Source organism: Pleurodeles waltl, chromosome 6 (assembly GCF_031143425.1).
Source record: "Pleurodeles waltl isolate 20211129_DDA chromosome 6, aPleWal1.hap1.20221129, whole genome shotgun sequence".
In the NCBI taxonomy this organism is placed as follows: Eukaryota; Metazoa; Chordata; class Amphibia; order Caudata; family Salamandridae; genus Pleurodeles; species Pleurodeles waltl.
Window position 1 is genome coordinate 1,380,492,550 of NC_090445.1, and position 15,280 is coordinate 1,380,507,829.

The 15,280-nt window shown below is 40.7% G+C and overlaps 1 protein-coding gene across 3 annotated transcripts in view; it reads right to left on the reverse strand.

The window, feature by feature from the left end:
- The window catches only part of LOC138300863 (coiled-coil domain-containing protein 50-like), a 671,686-nt gene that overhangs the window by 560,013 nt on the left and 96,393 nt on the right, over positions 1-15,280 (reverse strand). The window lies entirely within an intron of this gene.

Sequence of the window (15,280 nt, forward strand, 5' to 3'; positions counted from 1 at the left end):
AACAAAGCACAGAGTCTTTGCAGACGCAGCAGGCCCTTTCTTCCCTTCCAGCACCTGGACGAAGGGCCGGTGAAGCAGAAACCGTGGCATGGATATACTGCTCTGGACTCGCAAGGAGGACGCGCAGAGTGATATGAATGAACCTTTAAGAGAAATGTGGCCTTTACGTTAAAGAAATAATATTTGCCAGGGAACGCCTTATTTCAGTTACTGGGTGACCTATTTTGCCATCTTGACTTTAATAGAAAATAAAAAGCACATAATACGACAGACCTGGGGCAAGACCAGACTGAACAACAACCCCCAGAGGTGCTGCAGATGCTACTAAACCACGGTTGTAGTAGGGCAGCGGTTACCCTTGTGTCTAACACGCTGCTATCACAACACAGAACTCAATAAATACCCCGATCGCGAGGAGAAGTAGCCAGAAAGGGTTGGGCACGTGCTGACTGACAGGCAGTCGGCCTCTCCTTTGGATCAGGCTCGATGATACATAGTTCAACTACTTACAGAAACGCAGAGGTTGTATGTTTGCTTCTCGGGCAGTCTGTCAGCGCTCCTGCAGATAGTCAGAGGCTGACTTTTACCACAAGGTGCGGCTGCGCCCAGTAATAACACTTTTTGGGTGTGGTTGTGCCCAGAAATGACACTTTTTGGTTGGACGACGTGGGAGGCGGCGGAACTGACTGGAAAATCCCAGACTCTAGAATCCCTCGCGTGTTTAATAGGTGTAAAAAATAATACATTTGTAACACAGTTCATAGATCTAGCGCCTATCCTGATCAAAAGACTTATCAGCTTCAAGCTATGGCCTGAAGGTCGCCCACCACCCCGGAAGTGGGCAGCTGGCTCGGAGACGTGAAGAGGTTGTCTACTGCAGAGGTAGACACATTAAATTACGGCGTATGGGAGGCAGAGGCCCACCATGCGAGAAATAAGACACAAACATGATAGCACTAGACGCCAAGTCAGACAAACCACCCCGAGCTGGGCACGCAGACATGGAATTATAGACATGGCCAGGGCACAAGCGAAGAATATGGGGCACTAGAGACACTACACAGGTCTGCCGCAGGGTGGCTTAAATGGCCTGAGGCTGTTTTGCAAATCGCCCCAACCGGTTCCATTACAGGTGAACCCTATGTGAAATGTAAACACATGAAATGTGGCTTAAGGTGCGGTTTCAGATAGTGATCTGAACAAAATGCCCATATCAAAATGTTCGATTTAACTAGGAAAGTATACAAATGATCCCAACATTACCCCAATGTGAAACCGATTAGCTATTATTTTCTTTTTTCAGATTTCTTCTGTTTGTGTCTCCTTTTCTTTTCTTTTTCACCCTTCTCTTTTCCATTAGTAGAATCGCTGTGTCCTAAGTGCATAGTAAGGGCCAGAAGCCCTTTTCAGATATAAGCACCTGAATTCCTCCAGTAAAATGCTTCACTTGACACACGGACCGCTTTATTTTTGTGAAATGCAAATAAATATATACGTGGGAAATGTATTAACTATAATAAGTTCTAGGTTGATGTGAGGCAATTCATAAAACAAAACACTGTTTTTTATTTAAAAGATGTCAGGCGTGAGCAGGAACTAGATGAACATCGTTGGGTTAATCAGTGTAATTTTATTCCACTACTAATGGTGCAGATTTACTAAGAAATATTAAAGACTGATTTAGGTTTCAAGAAGCTTTAAAAGCTACACTTGCACACGCAACCTTCACTGCCAACAACCATGTTTCTAGTATGTAAGGGGTGTGACCATTTATGCTCAAGACCATGCGATATCGTGTGGTGAAGAAAGAGATGTATGTTGGACTTGGCACCTGACGCTCACGATATACCTGTGAATGACCTGAAAGAACAACTTAACCCAACTGATAATACTGCCAAAGTAATTTAATGTACATTTACGCTTTTAATATAGAAATAGGTTATGAACATGCTCCAGAAATCTGATTTCCAATTCCACCTACATTTTGCAGATATACATCCCAGTGGATTAACTTCGCCTTTTGTCCTATTGAAGATGGAAGGAGGAGCACCCTTATGTTAGGGAAATAACACATGAGAAAGTTTCAAACCAGCAGCAATAGCTTTATATCTAAACACTTTGGGCCCATTCTCAAAGGGACTTATGACTCGTAAAGTTGTGCGTGCGTAGTCTCCGCACTTGAGGCAGAATCTCAACACTGCAGCGCTCAGTTGAGACTCCACCCCAAGTGCAGAGAATCCACCCCAAGTGCAGAGACTCCGCCCCAAGTGCAGAGAATCCACCCCAAGTGCAGAGAATCCGTCCCAAGTGCAGAGAATCGGCCTCATAACTTTAGGATTCGCAAGTCCCTTTGTAAATCGAGCCCCAAGTTATTTTTACTTAGAGTATTTTTGCTTTTTTTTTAAGTTCCCTATCCCCAAAAAAGGTGCTTTGTATTTGAGAGCGTTACTTTCTGAAACAAATGCAACAATGCACTTGGTAAGCACACTTGCTGGATTTTTTCAAGGTTAGTTGAGAACATCAAGGAGCAGCTGTTCTGCACCTGAACTGGAAACCGCAGAGAACAGTGAGACTGTGCTAACTTGTACAGTTCTACTGGTGCAAAGTGCCTGTGTCAGCAACATCTCGCAACTACCTCTAAGCGGGAGTTAGTTTTCAAATCCACGTGCTTGCTTTGGCAGCAATGCAAAACATTTTCAGTATGTGCAAGAGGAGAACTGGGAAAACACGTTTCAATTAGGCCACTAGCTTTCCATCACAGAGATGTATCCCCGATAAACCAAAATCCCTTCTAAGGGTTCCAGCAGCTGTTGTGCGCCAGACAGAAACTAGATCAAATTACACTTCCTATTCTAAGAAGAACAACAACAAAAGATGGAACGTTTGCTTATTATAAGCTTCTGGTAGTGTATTGCATGAAGAGGTCATAATGATACATAAAACAGCTTTTCTGTTTATTTTGGTATTTTCAAGAAATGCACCTCATTACGTCAAATCTTTTGTTTCTCGGTTATTTTATTTCTCATTTGTAGGTTATGCATACCAGACAGTATAAGCTGTCAGGTTAGAAAAGACCGATTCTGAGCTTACAAGGAACTTACACTGGGCTTTCTGCCAGGCCACTGCTTACCTCAGGTTGACTTTATTGTCACTCATTTATTTGCGTCTTATTGATGGCCTTTCTGTTTCAGTGTGTGCTTGTCCCTCCCCTGAAGCTCAGCCTATTCACCATTCTTTCCCTTGGCTGACTTGTATCCTTCCACTGCTCACCTTTTAGAAACTACTTTTTTCTTTTTGCTTAACTGTCCATAAGAGAACATGGGTTTTCAAGTTCTCTCCCTTGTGTGCTTCTCCCCCTGCCAAATATCCACTCCGTGTTACTGTCTCGCTTGTGTTGCAAGCTCTCTCCCTCTTGTGCTTCTCCGCCTTGCTAAACTCAACCCTCCCCCATGGCTGTGTAGCTTTCTCACTTGTGGACATCTTCCGGCTCCCTTATTGCTCTACCTCGTCTGCCTCATTTTGTCTACTCCTGCCCACTCCCCATTCCTATCGCCTACCTGCTTCTCTTTCACTTACCACGCCCAGGGACGTAGCTTCAAGTGTCGGTTGGCAGGTTTGTTTGGGGTGTTACACCCTCCAAATAAATATATGTTCTGGTAATCAGTTAGGTACAGGTGCTTTCAGTCGGTTATGAAGTGTCTGTCAGAGTTCACCAGGAATTTCTACATACACACATGCAGAAACGCACACATACTCTCTCCCATTCTCGGTTTTGAAAGTCTTCAAACCTGTTGGTTATTTTACAAAATCTTGTTATTTTTCTCACTGAGCATCCCTATCAATTTGCATTCCTTTCCCCTTCCACTGTCCCTTAAGTTTCTCTCATGAGCCCTACTGGATGTACAATGTGCTTTAACATTATAAGCCAAAGTGATTGTGGAATAGCTGAAGCTCACCCCCCCTAATCTTGCTGACCAAGCTATGCAACTGCTAAACATACCCACACCGTGATCTTTTGATTTTGTTATTATACATTTTTGTTTGGAAGACCAAGCAGCACATTGCTGCCGGTCCCTCGACCTTAAACAACACACTTTCAAAGCACGTCCAAATCATTTCTTATTACAAATCCACCCACCCCAGGATCGTTAAATTGCAAACAAATGGTGCCTGCATCATACTGTAGGCGCACTAATCCATAATAACACAATCATGCACACTTGTTATAATGCAGGCGCGAACCTACAATATGACTGCCTCCGCAGCCGTGTCATCGCAGTTGTTTTCTTTTGGGCATGCTCAACAGCATCTTGCATATGCTCAACAGCATCACAAAACAATATAGGTAGAGTCAATAGGTAGTAAAGGCAAGACCTACAGACTTTGCCAATGCTTGTTTTACTTCCTCCTGTCTTTACTTCTCCATCAAACCCCTTTGTATCTGCATTTCCAATTTCTGTTTCCACAACTCCAGGTTTGTTGTTATTGATGGTTCTATTTTCTTTTGTCCTATTTAAATACCCACATCCCATTTTTACTCTTCATTTTCCTACGTTTTTCCTTGATATCTTATGTAGTCATGAACTAGTCCTTCGATATTTATTCTGCTACTAACATTTTTATTGTGAAATTTGGAATGTTTTCATTTATTGTTTGGTAAAGCTTCTTATGTTATAGCTGGAGACATAATAATTTGGAAGTACTGAGGTGATGCAGTTGTAAGCATACCTTTTTTTCTGTAACCCATCCTCAAAGAATGGGGCTACAGAACCGTCTCTATATCACACAAAGTATCATCAACACCAACAAGCTGGAGACTGTCCCATTGCTGAACTAAAGAGTCATCAATGTGCCCTTTGGGCCTCCGTCTTTAGTTCAAGATCTCTTGTTCTAATGACAACTTTTCTGAGATTATTTACACTAGTGGACAATTGCACAGTATGTGTCCCTTCCTGCTTGAAACAAACTCTAGAAATCCATCTTCAAATCAAGATCTTCTTTTGCTATAGCTTTGCAGTAAGCGAGTACAGAATCCCAAATAAATTATTGTGTCACAACCCTCGGTAGTGTATTAAGCTTGTATCAAAAAGAAGGCTGTCTCCTAATAACCAATGACAATGTATTGTCTCATCACATGGTCTTGCTTATGCACAGTATAGTATCAAGTGCATATTTAAAAAATTGCAGTGATATCGAATTTGTCTCATCTGCACACCTATAAACCACCATGTAAAAAATGAAATCAAGCAAATTTTAAAAGGCAAGCCCAGGAACCAATGAAAGTGACGGGTGTGACATGGGCGTGGTTGAAAGCCCACCAAGATATTACAACAGAGGCCAGAGCGCTTGCGCACTCTCCCCTAAAAATGATTAATGTACTCAGTCTCACATTAAACAGGCGCTGTAGTCCACATATTCTACTGTATAGATCTTATTCTGCCCTCTAATATCTCTCAATAATTCTACTTTACAATGTATCCTTCTAAACACTGTACCCCTCTAATGTCAATGTAAATGTTCAGCTAATACTATCAGGTATTCCTACAACCCAACCGTTAAACATGGTTTGTGATGTGGAAACCTGCAAATAAATATTGCCATCACAAGACAAATCTACACCTTGCAAATTGGTATGGAAAAGAAATGATCTAACCCTACTTTGATGTTTAAATTAGAAATGGGCATTCAAGTATTTGTTTCTTTGCTACCTTCATCTATGGTAGTATAACTTTGTATCACTGCGCCTGAGAAATGCACACCCATCTATTTTCCAAGCACTTGACATTCTTCGACGACAGTGTGCTGGCAGCAACAATCCAGATATCTAAAAATACTGTCCGACCAACTTAATCTAGAGTCACAGGCAGGCAGAACTTGTGACAGCTCAGCAAAAACAACAACTTTGAAAAATCTATTAAGGACTATTTTTTTAGGTTTAGGTTTAATGCCACTTTCACCTCATTCGTAGCAAACATCTTTAGGGATCTAGGAGTAGAAAGTTGGTTCTGTGATACAGAATTGGAAGCTTTTACAGGATGTATCTGGCCATAAGATTTCACAAACAGCACATAGCATTTTGTCATGTGGTTGTTGTGTGATATTTTACTATTACTACTAAGCACTGCTGTCATTTCTTGGAACCGAATGACAAAGCTATTTGCACTTGTAAGTTTGACATATACAGGAAAATAACTTATTTTACATGTAGACAATGAGTTTTGCAATCCATAAAATTAATTGTCATACTTATAGAAGGAATTACATCCAGGTGAGGATGTATCCTCCTTTGGCAGGGAAGTGAACGCACAAGTGTAGATACCTGGGGACGTTCTCAAACTTTTCTCTGAGTCTTGCTTGCCAGGAAAGAGCTGAATATTTTCTCCTGACAAGAGCAGGATTGAATACCTTTCTAGGACGGGAAGGAAAATAGTTAGACAAAGGGTCTGCATAGCAGGCATATTTCGACTGGGGCTATTAAACAGGAAAAGGGTAAGCGAGCACCTTTTGACTTTTGTTTTAATTACTCATACAACAGTACATGCATATACATTTTTTCTTAATAGAATACAATTCTCAAACGTTTCCCTGGATTAGACTAGTAAAGCTCAACTGTCAAAGGTTTAGATGTGTAAACTGGAAAAGCCTTTGAAAGTTCTGAAAACTTATAAATCTGCTCCCTTGTGAGGGAGTAAAGCTGCAGGTGCAGATTTACGACTTTAAAAAAAAAAAAAAACAGGTGCTTCGTGAGTAAAGAAAAGCACTGTACATTTATTTATAACTCTTAAAGATCTTCCGTGAAGGTTGGCTTGAGAATGTACATTCTGCAATGGCACATCCCGCAGATTGCAAGGTTATAAATCAGCTCGTTTTGGTTGCTGAATGCAGCAAACCTCCATTCTGAAAATGTACCACTATCTGCGTCAACCCTCTTTCCAAAGAAAATCTTAATTTTGGCGACCTCTGGGCTTCCAAGGTCTGGGTCAGGCATTGTGTCCGTACGGCGCACTCTGTATGCGTCACAAACACTTATGTCTTGCAGACTAATGTACTGTTAACAGTGGATCTCTTTATAGGGGAAATCCTGTAGGTGCTGGTCAGAGGTAATGAAATGAATAACTATTTGCAATATCAATAGGTCTGGCTTATAACTGTAAGTGCCATTTCATTTACAAGTGAGCCCTGGCACTCAATAATGCACCATACATGAACTTTGTCACTCATTATTGCACATGGTTCAATTCATCACCAAATGACTCATTCTTGCATTCATCCACATTCCCATCCACGATAAAGCACACACAAATTAAAGAAACATATATAATAGAAATTTAAAGAATAACATTTAAAATAAATGACATCTCAACTTCTACTTTATCAATGCCATGCTCAAGTAAATCAATGAGTGGACGGAGGCAACACCCCTCTCTCAGCAGTGCTTCCTAAGAACCTTTTCTGTTAATCGCACAAGGTTTGGGGATGGCTGCGCTGTATCTGCCCAGATGCCTGCAGCTGTGTGCTCTACGTCTGTAGAGTATTGCATCATTTATATTCTGCTTCATGCTGATAAACTTGCAAAGCTCTTCAATTTCCATTCGGATGCTGGGCACCCTTTCACAGTGTCACAGGAAAGGGTGTTGTTTGTAGTTTGGCATCAATGGGATGTGTTGGGTGAGGTGCATTTAGCTGGGAGACAAGCTGTAAACATGGTGCAACAAGCATGAGAACAGACTCAGACATGCAAGCAGACACAACAGCCTTCAGCTGCAGTCTGTATCATACAGTAGAAAGCACCATTGGCAAGGGATCCATCAGGGAAACACTACATTGACTTCACCCGGGCGAGAAACCTTTTGAAGAAGTGTTATATTAGCAACTATACTATACAAAACCACCAGGACAGTCATAGCCCCAACCGCTGGAGGAAATGTTCCATCCAGTAAATATACCAAATGGATTCACACGTGCACGAGTATGTTTGTTGTGCAGATCTGTGGGAATATACTACACCTTTTGATCTAGCAATAGGATTAGAAAGCGTATGCACCATGTGGGACACCCTATTCCCTTTCCACGGTTGTCAAGGGGACATCCGTAGGTCTCCTCGAAACACAGCTAATTAAAAGTGAAAGCTACACTGACTTGTGTTCTCAAGAGGTCAAAGGCTGGCAGATGTGTTTACTCTTGAGGGAGTTCTCTGGCCTCAGAGATCAATACTGCTTATGTTTCACCCTCTTGTTTTGATAGTAACTTTTTCCACACTTGAGAGATGTTCTATTTTTATCCCCACTGGCCAGGAGGCCGGCATTCCTTATGAGGTGATAAGGGCTCCGTGTAGTCCTCCATAATTGTATGACCTGTAAACTATGCTTTCCCGAATTCACCAGAAACCTCATCCTCAAAGAGCCATCCTGCCAGCAGCGCACAACAGTACTAAAGAGTTTCCTGGGGAAAATTTAAAAAGTTCAGTGTGCAAACAAAATGTTGGACAATCTCAGAACTTGAAAGGTTACCATGGTTCTACCATAAACACAGAGACAAAAAGCTAAATTTGAAATGTGTGCAGATTTTCATTTCTGAATAGCAGGGATCTTTCTGGGAGCTTTTATGACGCAGATATTTTATTCCCAGAACAATTAACATTTTAAGTATAAATATATGATAGCCTTCCAGGAAGGGTTGGATGAACCCGAAAGCTAAAACGCTGCAGCAATGAAAGCGAACAAGCACAGACTCATGGCTGGCTTTCCAAAATCTGCCGCTGAGATGAATCGTATGATTGTTGGAAAGGGGGTGCGGGGTGGCTTAAGCAGACCATACTTTTGTTTTCTATGATGCAGCTTAATTACCAACGAGAAAAGGCTTACATAATGTGGCAGAGAAGATAGCATGTTCATTGTGATGATACTGGGAGTAGTAAACCCAGGAGAAAGATTCGAAATGTAATAGTTAAAAAAAAAAAAGATGTTAAAATAAAAGTTAAAACAACAAATCCGAAATTATTGGCATTAAGTGTGAGATCTCTGCACTTCTAACCACCGGCTAAATATATGCGCAGAAACACACTGCTACATCTAGCAGCTGTCCAGTTATTGTTTATCACACCATTCATTCAAAACTACAAAGTAATTACCCATTTGAAACTAATGGTGGAAATACACTTTACCTCCCAAGCATCTCTCAAAACCACGATTAACTAAAATTAACAAAAAATGCAACAAAAACCATCTGTCCCTTTAAGTATGAAAATAAATTAAAATGGCCAGGGTGGGGGATATGGGGGGGGCTGCTATTTCCTTCAAGCACATTACATTCATTAAGCATGCAGATATTTTTAACACATAAACACTGGTACTCAGTCTTGTACACAGAATTTGTAAATTTGTGATTTTAGTCTTTGTAGTAAATGTTAAACTTTCATGATGTGCCAGCAAGTCTGACCTTCAACGAGCGTGCGGGGGGGGGGGGGGGGGGGGGCGGGGGGGGGGAGGGGTTCACTGCATTTTCCAAAAAACAGTGACTAAAATACCATACCTATTAAGATATATGCAAGAAACTTGGTATGCCATTTCACGAGCCATAATATCTTCAAAATATACATAACATCTGTCTTCATTACTATATTTTATTTAATGTCATTTTTGTAGCATAGCCCTTCTGGTTAGATTCCCTGTCACACCATATGCATCCGATTATATTTGAAAAGGGCAAGAAGAAAAAAATGTTAAACATTTTTTGTAATGGCAGGCCTCACAACACTGAGCTAGATATTTCATGCTCACACAACAGCGCAGAAATTCAGAGATCATACAGGCTCAGGCAACATACAGGCTAAACCAGTCTTACAGGCTCATGCTTCATACTGCCATAATGATGTCTTAAGAAGCTTCATCAATAAAGAAGATAATATACCTCCTCATGATGTACATCAAACACCAAAGGATATAAAAAATCCAACCCTAGGTCACCATGGCTTGCTCACATAATAGTGTTGCTTTGCAGCTGCTGGAACGGAATATAGGATTTTGACTAACTGGGCTATTCTCAGAGCTGCTGGTGATGACCATTAACAAGGCAGAGGGCCTTTAATAACTATATATTCTGAGGCAGCAGGCTATAATGCTATTAGAACATTCCAGTCACTGATGGTTGAATTTTGCATTAAACAGGAAGTAACAGAAGGACACATATTGTAATTATGGAGCAGAAAGTCTATACCAGCCATGTTGGCCCTCTGACTCTCTATCGCATGGGTACTCACAAACATTTTCCCAGGGGCCAAAAGGTTTGGTCTGTGATGTGCCTGGGGGCCGCATTGATGCCAGTGCAGTAGCGGTTGGGTGGGGTGGGGTGGCTGGGGGGATTGGTGGCAAGGTAGGTGTAGAAGAAACAAAGAATATACATCTAGTGGCTATAATACACAATAGGAAACCAGAAAACCTGGAATTAATCCCGGCTTACCCACTTTTCAAATTCTGTGATCCGAGGCATTTTTTAAATCTCTCTTTCCCTCCTTTCTCTGCATTATCACATTTAAGAAGACTTCAAAATATATGATTCATGGTGTGTGCTGACCAAAACCGGCTTCTATGTTTGATTTAATAAACTATAATGTGGTTCATGTACGATAGGAACCCAGGCCACCCATAAAGTGCGCATACCAAGTGACTTGCCTCTTTAATTTACTATTGGTGGTGTTCTCAGGGTAAGGGGAAGAATTAATGATTCCAAATTTATGTTTGAAAACTATCACTTTTAAATGAATACATCTCAATGCACTGATAAAATAAATTGTACTAAGGTGAAAAGGTTTTGAATGTTAACTAAATACACTTTTTTAATTTTGAAGAGACTGTCTTAGGTTTACACTTATGCTGCAAGATGTCTTTAAAAATGAAGGCGTTTCTAAAGTTAAGTGCAGGAGTCCCAAGTCACTTCCTTTCTTTAACACCAATTAAGTTTGAAATAATTTCTATTTAATATTTTTATTGTTAGTGTGCTCAACCAAACAGCTGCCAGTGCTCCTGTTGCCTAAGGGGCCGCATGTGAAGGTCAGAGGGGCCGCACGAGGCCCGCGGGCCGTACTTTGAGTGTCCATGCTCTATTGCCTTCAATGGAGCCCCTAACTTTATAATGTTCTATTAGCAAATACAAGTTTTTTTGTTTTAAAAATATATACTTACTTAGTTGCCTCCACACACCAGCAAAAGCAAAAACAATATTTGTGTCCGGACATCCCAGCATTCATGTTTACTAAATGAATGTTTTGTCCCCAAGCATCAGCTTTTCTTTTTACTCAAATACGTGAATGCAGTAGTAATGCCTAACTGGTATGCACACCAATATATCTAGATCACACACCAGGAATGCCCTTCATATACCAGAAATTCACTATTATGATGAGAATGATTGCATTTATACACAAATGCACCAACATGTGTGCAATGAGCTTTATCTCCAGACCCCCTCTATGCCTGGGAGGGACTCCATATTACCAAGGCTGCACAAAATATGAGAAGGATGTCCAGGTTAATGCCTGTTGATGGCACCGACATTCCAAGGATCCTCTCAATAGCCAGTGAGGAGGAACATAATACCAAAGCTAATACTATGGCCGACATGGAACCCAAGACAGTCTTCATACCTCAGAAATGCCCATAATATCACAATCACTATCAGTTCATTTCTCTTTTTCTAATTTGTAGAACTACCACACACTACAACTCTGCAAGGAATGCTGGTGTAAAACCATCACATGCTAGGTATTATGGACATCTTTCACCAGGAATACCAACATTATCCTAGATATTGCCACAATTATGACAAGAATGCCCACAACATGAAGGTGACCAGGTTCATAATTAAAGGTATTAACGGACAACTATTACCAAGGAGCTCCATAATGCCATGATTATCCAAAATAAGCCTCCCCTCCAAAGTCATCTCTCACACCACAGCTATCTGCCAGTCAACCAGGGCCTTCGATAAAAAATGAGGTTGGCTCTGCTTCCAGTGAAAAGCAAAGCAGAATTTGCAAACTGCTGCTTTGTCTTTCACCAATGTAATCTTTTCAGGCCCAAACGCAAACTTTTATAGTTCGCGTCTGACCTAAGGAATGTGTATTTTCTGCTGTAATCAGGCACACTTGTCCATTTTAGACAAACAAACAAGTGTGCGCGATCCATAACACAGCCACTGGTCACCAACCCTTTAGGTGTGCTACTTAAGGGGACCTACAACGAGATATCCTCTACTCACAACCTATTTCTCCCTATTGAAAATCTAAGACAGACTTGGATACATTGTACTAAAATGTCTAAAATATGTGTCAAAGTGATATGAGGCTGCAAAAAGCTACAGTAAGCGAACCGAGACCGGAAGTTTTCTGACAGCCATAAACTCACAGTCTGACAGCTATAAACTCACAATCTGGCCAAATGCCCATAACAAGGTGTGCAAACATGAATGTTTCTTGAATTGCCATATGGGCCAAAATCCAAGTGTTTTGGGTCGTATCGCATTCCCAGAAGCTGCTAGAACAGAGCAGTCTTCAAAATTGTTGTGTCTAGCACCACCCGCCACATGGTTACCGTCCACCCATCTGTCAAGTGCTAACATATTTAGTGGTGTACAGTCAGTAATACCGGGGTAGCACATTAGATGTTAATGAGTATTCGTTTGAACTAAAATCAAAGATATGTTCAGTGGTGTGTGCTCCCATCTCTGCCCTTCAAATATGTTTCACAGTAAAAGCAGGAACAGCGCTGTGAGCTTCCCTTAGATATCCTGATCAGGCACACCACAGGAAGGAGCCGTGCGCGTTTCCAACCTCATAAAGAATACGAAGAACATGGCCAGCGACAATGCAAGCACAGGCAGCACAGGAATAGCATGGAGAGCACAAAGTCAAGTTTGTTTGCAGAACCTTCTCCAAACATCCTCAAAGCATGTCTGCTAGCCCATAAACACTCAAAACACGCTTTGAGAAACTGTGTGCCCCCTGTGTGTGCCCTAGAAGCCTACCAGAAAATTCACATAGATGTTTTTCTGTGCCTTTTACGTATTCTCTCCTCTACCTTTCTAAAGTCAAGTGAAGAAAAGGAGTTACTTTATTATCCGATTAAAGTCCAAAAGCACTTAAGGCCCTGCTACACGAGTGGTAAACGAGAAACCCAGCAGAGAGGTTTGGCTATTCCAGACCCAGGTAAAATGCCTGACACAGGCCAAACAGATCTTCAGCCTTGCCATGCTTGCAAGAAAGTTGCCTTCTTCTTCCTATGACTTGGGATATGTCTTTTAATTGTGGATCAAATAAACAGAAGAGTTTGCCAGAATAGCACTGCTCAGAGATGGGCAATAATAGAGTAATTCTTGTCAAGTGCAACACAACTTCAGAAAGACACACACACACACTCACCTCTTGTTCCAGACACCAGCCACCACACGCCCATGAGTTTGGTTGGTTTGCGGCATTTGCTTGCTTTGATTAGTAAACTGTAAACTGTAAGGCATGTGGAAGGCATGCATACATCATGCCTTTTCCGGTGTTTAGCCCTCCTCGAGCGCACCGGCCAACTATTGAAAACATACGAGGCTCTGTGTTTTCCATATGGTTTCTGGGCTACTTTCTTCTATCTATTTCCTACGCAGCGAGATCTCGCGGGGCAGTAGTCGAGCGCTTTGCATCACATCAACCCTGTTACATGGATAATTGCATTTTGCTGGTAATATGTTTGACTGCGAGCGAACTTCTGTTTTACTTTTTATTTTCAATTTATGTGGCAAGAAACGTCCAGTTCGGGATTTACAACGCAATTAGCTCTTACTCGAGCAAACGCGAGACTCATTGCATTTCAAATGCTTGTTATTTTCAGGGATAAATGTGACAAGGGTTGCACACTGTGTTCAAATGATTACACAAAGTGCTGCATTGACACTTAGTTTACATTATGCTGCAAAGTGGATACAATTTTCTAACTCTTCATAACCAATCATGATATTACTAAAATGTAGTTTTGTAAATTTCCATCAATCGAATAAATCAGCACTGATTTATCCAACAAAATATATCAGAATAGCATTGTAAGACTGGAAATATTAACTGATTTCTGTAAATTGTGCTGTATCAGAAACATTTCCCTGTATTATAATGTGTTTAGTAAATGATTTTGTAAGTATATTAGTATCAGTACTTTCTTAAAATTTCTCAATGTTGGAAGGGAACGTAAATTAACTTAGTAGAATTTTTCAAACAGTAAATAATTTTTAATGGAAATATATGTTAGAGAAATATTTCTGCGGCGATCCTTGCATGTAATAATACATTTTGATATAAAATACACACATTTTGTAACTTTCCGCTTTTTGTTTCGGAAATACCATTACTTGACAAAAATAAAAAATACTATTACAGGATAATTTGTTAAGTCGGGAACCTTATTATGCACTTGATGAGTGGATGGTTTTGCACAGTTTTTTTCTCGATTTATTTTCTTGCCATTACCATCCAGGTCATCTAGTGCGATTCAATCTTCAAAGGCCATTGTTCACGCTCTGTCAAACCTTTCACTAGATGTCAGGCTGCCAGACTTTACACAAGCCACCACTTGAAGTCAGAACAAAAAACACGCCAACTGCAACGGAAAACCAGTCATTTCATGAGAAAAGAAATTCCTCGCCACCTGCGCTATTTGGATAAATGCGTATGCTTACAGCTCGTCTCAGCTGAACACCGGTTGACATAAAAAGACAACTGACGAGCAAGCCAAGAAATGAACAAAAGAGCACCAAGACCAATTACCGGATACATGCTGATTAAGATTTCTAAAAACGGTGAATAAAATAAGAAGAGGAAGCTTTATTGAGGCAGAACTGGTAAGAGTTCCTTCCACTCGAACATCATCTCTTCTGCAGTTTCCTACACAAAAGTGCCACCAGTGGTACTTGCTCACTAAAATCATAAGATTTTAAAAAATCTATTAATTAGACAATTAAGGGGGTTAGCCCAAAATTGCAAAGTACATTAGTGGAAATGTTTTAGATGTTAATTGACACCACTACTTAGTAGTAAAAAAAAACAAGAAACAAGAAAAACCTTAATAAAACAACCTGATTTAAACTCTGTATTTTATGCCACACGATACATCATGTGTACAGGGAGTGCAGAATTATTAGGCAAATGAGTATTTTGACCACATCATCCTCTTTATGCATGTTGTCTTACTCCAAGCTGTATAGGCTCGAAAGCCTACTACCAATTAAGCATATTAGGTGATGTGCATCT